Here is a 7,035-nt window from a genome sequence, read left to right as displayed (position 1 = left end):
GAAGGAGGGGGAGGCACAGATGGCAGCAGATGCTCTCATCAGTGAAAACGATTTAAGCGACGTAGGAAACAACAACAACAAAATCCTAGCAACTGGTGAGCAGCTGAACAAAAACCTGCAGAGGGGCAGGGAAAAAGGGTCTGGAGCTGACAGAGCCCTCACCCCTGCGCTGAGCTGGGCTGGTTCATACACAGCAAGGAGCCTTGCCCCCAAGGAGTGTGGGACAAGGATCCTTTTTTAAGGCCTGGCTCTACAGAAACCAAACCATTTAATACCTCTCTCCTTCCCCTGGCCCCGTTCTCTCCCTCCTGCTGCCCTCGGAGGTGTGAGCGTGACCCTGTGCAGCTTCTGGCACACCAAAAAGTGAATTCCTCGCTCAGCCTTGCTTTCCAGGGCAAAGCCATGTGCGTGACCACAGCATTTCGTCCCACAGGGAGAAGGGCCAGCCGTGCTAAGGGTTGTCACTGCAAAGCCTCTAGGAGAGCTAGCTGCCACCACCTGCTTTGTATCCCGCAACGTGCTCACTCCGTGCCCGGTACAAAGGTCCCGCTCCTCCCATCCCCTGCCTTTGACCTGTGCTCCGTGCCAAGGGAATTTACTCAACGCATGACTTTGTGCTGCTTTCCCCTTCTCCCCTTGGCAGGAACACCTGGCAGCACAGAGCCAGGGCTGCAGAAGGAGTGCTGCTGCAGCACGGAGAGGAGCGGCACGGCGTGCAGACCCCCAGCCTCGCACTGCTGCAGTCAACCCGCTGCGTGCTCGCTGCTTCTGCTACGTGCATGCACCGCAGCCGGCGCTCTGGAAGTGCTGAGCCACGCCGGGCATGTGCAGATATTTTTCTTCTTGGGAAAACCAAGACAGATAGACATGCTGTGCAGCCCTCCCCACAAGAAACGAGGCTGCCTCGTGATGCTGCTCGGGGCTTTTGCCTGCTCACACACTCTGCAGAGCGCAGTGACAGCATTCGGGGCTTCGCAGGAGGCAGGCAGCGAGTGGGGCTCCCCCAGGCAGTGCTCCTCCGTGCAGGCTGCCCGGCACAGAGCACCAGCTGAGAGTAAAAAATACATATATCTGTGCGTTTAAAGCAATTGCAGGTTGGTGAACAAGTCTCTCCTTTTTGACGGACTCGTTGGTTTGGCAGCAGTTTCTTTCTCTCGGTTTTTAGTTTCACACTTGGCCTGCGATGGCAATTACTCTCTTGGAAAACGTTTTAGCAAAAACTATTACGTGTGTGAGTGCAACTTGCATTCAAACCACGTAGCTGGGATGCAATCAATCTTCAGATGCGCCTGAAATCTGGGGAAGAGGAAAAAGCAGAGTGAGGCGAAGAGGGCGAATTCTTTTTGAAGTGCTTTTTATCCGAAATAAAGCGCTCCCTGTGAGCAACGAGCAACTGGCCGCAGTGTTTTTGCTTGTTCTGAGCATGCCGGGGAGGGGGAACCTGGCCCCTGGCGGTGACAATGGCTTCACATCTGGTACATGGGAGCCGAGAGCATGACGCTGCTTTGTTCTGCCCATGCGTGACCATCACAGCACCGTCCCAGCTCTCCCTGCTTCATTTCCCCTGCGTAACATGGGGATGCTGAGGGTCTGGTGAGCGTGGATGAGCCCCACGAGCCCTGCCCTCAGCTGAATGCCACACTGATAGCATTGCAGAGAGCTGGGAGCCCTTCTCGGCGTAGCCAGAGCCACGACTTTCAGGTCGGACAGGGTTGGGATCTAAATCGGGTTCGCTCGAGGCTTTGGGAGTCAGGTGAAGCTTTGCAAGCCTCCCTCTCCACCTGCTCTCAGCCCCTGCAATCCCGGCAGCGGTTTAGCACCCGTGAATCATTTGTTTTGCTTTCTCCCCCCAGCACAGCACAGCAGCAGTGGTGTGGGAGAGCTGCCCAGCCGTGGGCCTGAGCATCCCATAAGAGTCATGTCCCCCCCGTCCCCTGGCCAGAGGAGCATCTCCCCCTCTCCTCCTGTTTGCTTGCTCTGCAGGTCAGATCTCAGGAGGAATTAGCAGCTCAACCTGTCCTTATTTTTTTTTTTTTTTTTTTTCCTTCTTAAGGGGTTCTTAATTTTTTTAACCCACGAGTGATCCAGAGCAGGTAGAGAAGCAAGGCCCCGTGCTAGCATGACACCTTCCCACCAGGTACACTACCAGGACCTAAACCCCCACAGTCTGGAGGCACGTGGTGGAGTAACCCTGGTTTTGCAGAATTTTCCCCACCAACACGCTTTCAACTGATTTTTGTGCCAGCAGAAGAGGAGACAGTGCGATTTTTAACATCACAGTGTGTCCCAGCAGCTGGGGCTCTACACCCTCAGTGCTCTACAAAAAAAGCAACTCCATGTGTTTGGATAGAAGAGAGTTAATTCCAAAACGCCCAGCATCCGTATCGGCAGTGGGGAGGAAGGTTCCCTCGATTTCCTAAGCACCAGCAAAGCTTCTAAACTCTAATCCCTCGTAAAGCTGGAGCTGCCGGGCCACGTCCAAGGACAAACCCCCAGCTCCGTCCTCCACCTGCACACGGGCCGCGTGGCCTCCACGTCCTGCTGAGGTGTGGGATGATGGAGGCTGGGCTGAGGCCGAGCCTTCACACTATATCGGCCTCCATCCTCGTGCCTCCATCGGCCTCGTGCTGTGCTGACCTCCATTGAGTCTGTCTTTGGTGGCCACCAGCGGAGCACTGGGTGAGGCTGGCAGTGGGGACCAGAGGCCAGACCCCGAAAAAGCCTCTGGGATGGATGTTAACACCCAGATTTTGGCAGCGGAGCCCTGGCAGCGGGAAGGCCGGCCTCCCTCAGAGCACCTCCACCTGCCCTCCACTCTGGGGAGGGGGACACCGCACCTCTGCGCACCCCCCTTAGCATCCTCTCCGCGCCTCTCCGCGCCCGCGGGGCTGCCGTCACCCTGCCCAGCTCCTCCCGCGCTGATTGGCTGCGGGTGACGTCAACGCTTTTTTTTCTTTTTTTTTTTTTTTTTTTTTTTTTTTTTTTTCGTCCCCCCCCCCCCCCCCCCCCCCCCCCCCCCTCCCTCCCTCCCGAGGCATGACCTCATCGCCGGCGCATTCCCGGCGGCGCGGAGCGGCGCGGAGCAGCGCGGAGCTGTGCGCACCCGGTGCGCGCCCCGGTGCGGGATGCGGGCCCCGCGGCACCGCCAGCGGCCGCGCCAGCGGAAAACCCGCGGAGCGGCGCGGCTGGCCCCGCCAGGGTCAGTGCGGGCCGGGGGCGGGGGGCCGGGGGGGGCTCTCCATCCCCTCTGGGTGCCCGGAGGGGGAAAAATGGGGAGGGGTGCTTGCGCGCAAGGAAAAAAAAAAAAAAGAATGAGGTCGGAAAGCATCGAAATGGGGAGTTTGGGAGGGCTGGGGGGCAGCGTTGTAGGGGGAGAGGGTGGGGAGGTGGGGAGGTGGGTGACCCCGAGGGGATGGGGTGGGTGAGGAGGTGTAGGGTGGCATGTGATGGGAGGGGATGGGGTGGAAAGGTGTTTTGGCTTGGTGCTGGGGGGAGCGTTTGGGTTTGGGGAGGATGAAGGAGCTCGGAGGAGCACCCCGTGTCCTTGGCGTTGAAATGCGGCCGGCGTGGGTTCGGCACTGCTTCGCTGCTGCGGCTCCGAGCGACTGACGAGTTGAGCTGCCCCTTGGAAATCATCCCCTTGACCTCCCCTGACGTGCGGGGAGCAGTTGACCTCCCCCCCAAGTTATCACATAGTGATAAACGTTGGTTTCTGTGCGCAGCGCTGGTTGTTTTTACAAGATCCGTGATTATTTCCCTTATTGATAAATAAGTTCCTTCTCCTTCCTGCTCTGCCCCCCACCCCTTTCTCCTCCCCCAGAATTAAATTCCTGAGCAACAGCAAAAGCTGATGTCAGTGCTTCAGCTCACATTGGGGGAGCTCTGTGCACAGGTCAGTAATTTGCGGTTTTGGTGGAGGGAAGGACGCGGTGCGGTGCTGTTTTGTTAAGGATATTTGGATTTTCAGGGCACCGATGCGTTTGTCATTTCCACTGCGGCGGTGTCAGCAGCTCCCCGGCGGGCAGCGCAGCTCTGCATGAGCATGTGTCAAAGAGACTGTCCCTGTCCCAAGCAGCTAGCAGGGACGAGTGACCCCCTCTAATTTGGGGTGCAAAGACAGGGACCCCCCAAGGAACGACTGGGAAGCCCAGGGGGCAGCAGGCGATGCTGAGGCTCGTGCCTGGCAGCCCAGGGGCCATGTTAACCTTGAAAGCAGCCTGCCCGTGGAGCGGTGTCTGAGGCTGGCTCGCATTGTCTGGTCCTCTGCGAGGGCAAAAGGCTCGGGGCACAGCAGAAGCAGGGCTGCAGGGAGCTTTGTTTTCCAAAGGGCTGGATGCTCTGGACTGGATGCTCGGGGCTGGATGCTCGGGTTTGGCCTCTGTTAGCTGGCAGAGGGCGGCTGTGCCGAGAGGATGCTCCACGCTGCAGAAGAGGTTTCGTTGGCTTTGGCTTGCTTTGTTTTTCCTTGTGATGGCTCCCAAAGAAAAACGAGCTGCTGCAGCAAGAAAACCCACCTACCTATAGCTGAATGGATGGGGGTTTTCTGGCTGGAATAACCATGAGGGTGATGCGGATGTCTTCTCCCCGGCTGTGACGGGCACGGCCATGCTGGCAGGGTGTCTTTGGGGAGGGCTGCGTGAGCGGCTGGGACCAGAGGGGACATTTGGGGCTGCTGAGCAGCAGCTGGATGCCGGGATGCATCTCTGCAATGGCAGAGCCTCGGAATGGCTCTTGAATTGTGCTGCTTGAATTGCTTGGAATCGGTTCGAGCAGCACAAACCTGGCTGCGGGTGGTCTGCGAGCGCTGCTGCCGAGATGGCAGCGGTGCACACCAAAGGGGTTTTCACGCAGCGCTTCAGCCCACCCTGGTTTGCGGCTGTCCCTGCCTTGACGCAAGGTAAGGGAACAGGGGAGGAAGCCCTGGATCCAGCACTGCTTTTTGGAATCCAGCTTCAGCTAGGCTTGGGAGACCTGAGCAAGGTGGCCAAGCTCCTCAGGAGCATTCACAGCGGGAGATTCACTGCATGGAGATTATGGCAAATATAGCACAGGGTTTGTATGCCCTGCATGTTTTTGCTGGATGCCAGACACCGTACTGGGAAAGCCACTGAGGTGCCTGCATTTGGAGAGTTTGTCCCCTAAAATTCAGCACAACGCAATTATTATTGCCCAAATGCTTGAGAGGGCTGGGTAAAGCTTCTTATAGTGTGTGGCCCACAGAAAACCGGGGTTCCCCCTGCAATCTCCTGCCCAAAAAAATACTCCCTTAAGGGGGCTGCGGCTCAGCAGGATTTCTCCAAATGACTTCTCTTGGTGTGGGGATGGATTGAGCAAGGTCCCACTCCATCCATCCCTACCCTTCCCCGTGCACCAGCTGCATTAATCCACGTAACAAACACGAGGTGTGCTAAAGGTGCCTTCCTCTTCTGCTTTGTTCCATTGCCCGTAAGTGAGGCTGCTGGTAGGGTCAGAGGTTAGTTTCTGTGCGGCACAGCTCTGTTCAGGCTTGGATCCCAAAGCCCTGGCTGCGCGCAGGTGCGGAGCACGTTCACAGTATCTGGGATGGGAGCAGGAAAAGGAGGTGCTCCAGTGCTTGGCAGCCTTGATTTATGGCCTGGGCTTGTAGGACACCACCGTCATCCTCAAACAGCTACAGCAAACTCAATCTGCTGGGGTGATAAAAGAACAGCAGCTTGCAAATGCCAGCTTCTCTGCCTGGTGGGGCAGCTGGAAGACCAGCCTAGGAGGCGTGGGACATTTTCCGCTCCGCCATGGGATGAGCGGAGCATTTAGGAGAGCTGGCTGCGGGGACCTGCTCCCGTTCCTCCTCTCGCCCTGCTCCTCTCCTTGCTGCTATGCAGAGGGAGCTCCTGCAGCCAGACCTTCAGCGCCGTCCTCACCCGGCAGGGAAAGCGGGTGAGCGCTCCTCGGCATCCTGCTGCCCTCTGGGTTTTAAAACCTGTTTTTCAAGCCTTAAAATTTTGTCTCTGAAGATACACCTGTCCCACCTGATGCCGAGTGGGAAGGAGGCACCTGACAGGCTTGGGGAAGGCAGGCAAGTGGCCTGGGATCATCCATCAGATAAGGAGCTAAATAAGCTCTCTGCTCAAGATTTTTCTCAAGCTTGCTTGGGGAGCCCTGCGCATGCGTGGCGAGCAGGGTTACAGCACAGCCGAGGGAATGGGGGGGCTGTAAAACCCACCGTGCCAACGGGAAATTGAGGCTGAGGCTGCCTGCAGAGCCAGGCAGAGCAGGGAGAGGAGAATCCCCTGCACGGAGGGAGGCTGTGGGTGCTGCACGGAACGCTCCTGGGGGGTTGGTGCTGTTCAGGACCTCTGGTTTCCAGCAGTGCCAAGCGGTGCTTGTTTGTAGGACTGGCATTTCAGCAGATAGGTGCAGTGGGAGCCCAGGGACTGGGGGAGAACCTGGAGGTGCTCACGGGAAACTGATTCCCTGCGTTCAGTCTGATAGTGCAAGCAGGGAGCAGTGGTGCAGGGGCTGTGGTGTATGAAATACGCGATGTGCTTTGCACTGACTTCATTTAATTAAGAGCATACCAGTAATGTATACAGGGCTAGAAACCCTTCCTCGATTCTCTCTTTTCTTCCCATTCCTCTCGTGTCTTTATTCCATGCTGTTTGCTGTGCATGGAAAGCCCTCATGATCCCCATTCTCCCACCCTGGTGTGCATGTGCATGACTTGCCTGCCTTCGTTGTAACTTTCCTTTTAAACCAAGCCTTTGGGTTTCTCGGGGCAGAGACCTTGTGTCATTCAGGAATTTCTCTGGAGCACTTCAGGGTGCCCTTGCAATTTGCAGAGGAGGTTCCCCGGGTGTCATTTCTGTGGGGTGAGTTGTGGGGAGCCTCCTTTCTGAGCCTGCTGATGACTGGGGATGGGTCATTTGGTGACCAGAAGGACAAGACAACTCATTCTGGTGTTGAAGTCAGGCCTGCTTTGAGGGACAGAGGTTGGGCCGGGTTTGCTCCTGAGGCCTTTTCCAACCTAAATGATGCTATGACTGTTCCGTAGCTGCC

At 57.2% G+C, this 7,035-nt stretch overlaps 1 protein-coding gene across 2 annotated transcripts in view; it reads left to right on the top strand.

Annotated features, from left to right (window-relative positions):
• The first annotated feature begins 3,022 nt into the window (after positions 1–3,022).
• The window catches only part of DUSP8 (dual specificity phosphatase 8), a 35,317-nt gene continuing 31,304 nt past the window's right edge, over positions 3,023–7,035 (top strand). Inside the window, exon 1 of one of the 2 annotated variants that reach the window (XM_035327434.1) lies at positions 3,023–3,199. The gene's annotated coding sequence lies outside the window, so the exon portion shown is untranslated. Of the gene's footprint in view, positions 3,200–3,514; positions 3,893–7,035 lie in introns of those variants that run through there. The other variant, XM_035327435.1, reaches the window with a different exon arrangement.

Source organism: Oxyura jamaicensis, chromosome 5, assembly GCF_011077185.1.
Source record: "Oxyura jamaicensis isolate SHBP4307 breed ruddy duck chromosome 5, BPBGC_Ojam_1.0, whole genome shotgun sequence".
NCBI lineage: Eukaryota > Metazoa > Chordata > Aves > Anseriformes > Anatidae > Oxyura > Oxyura jamaicensis.
This window is presented reverse-complemented; position numbering and strand designations above follow the sequence as displayed.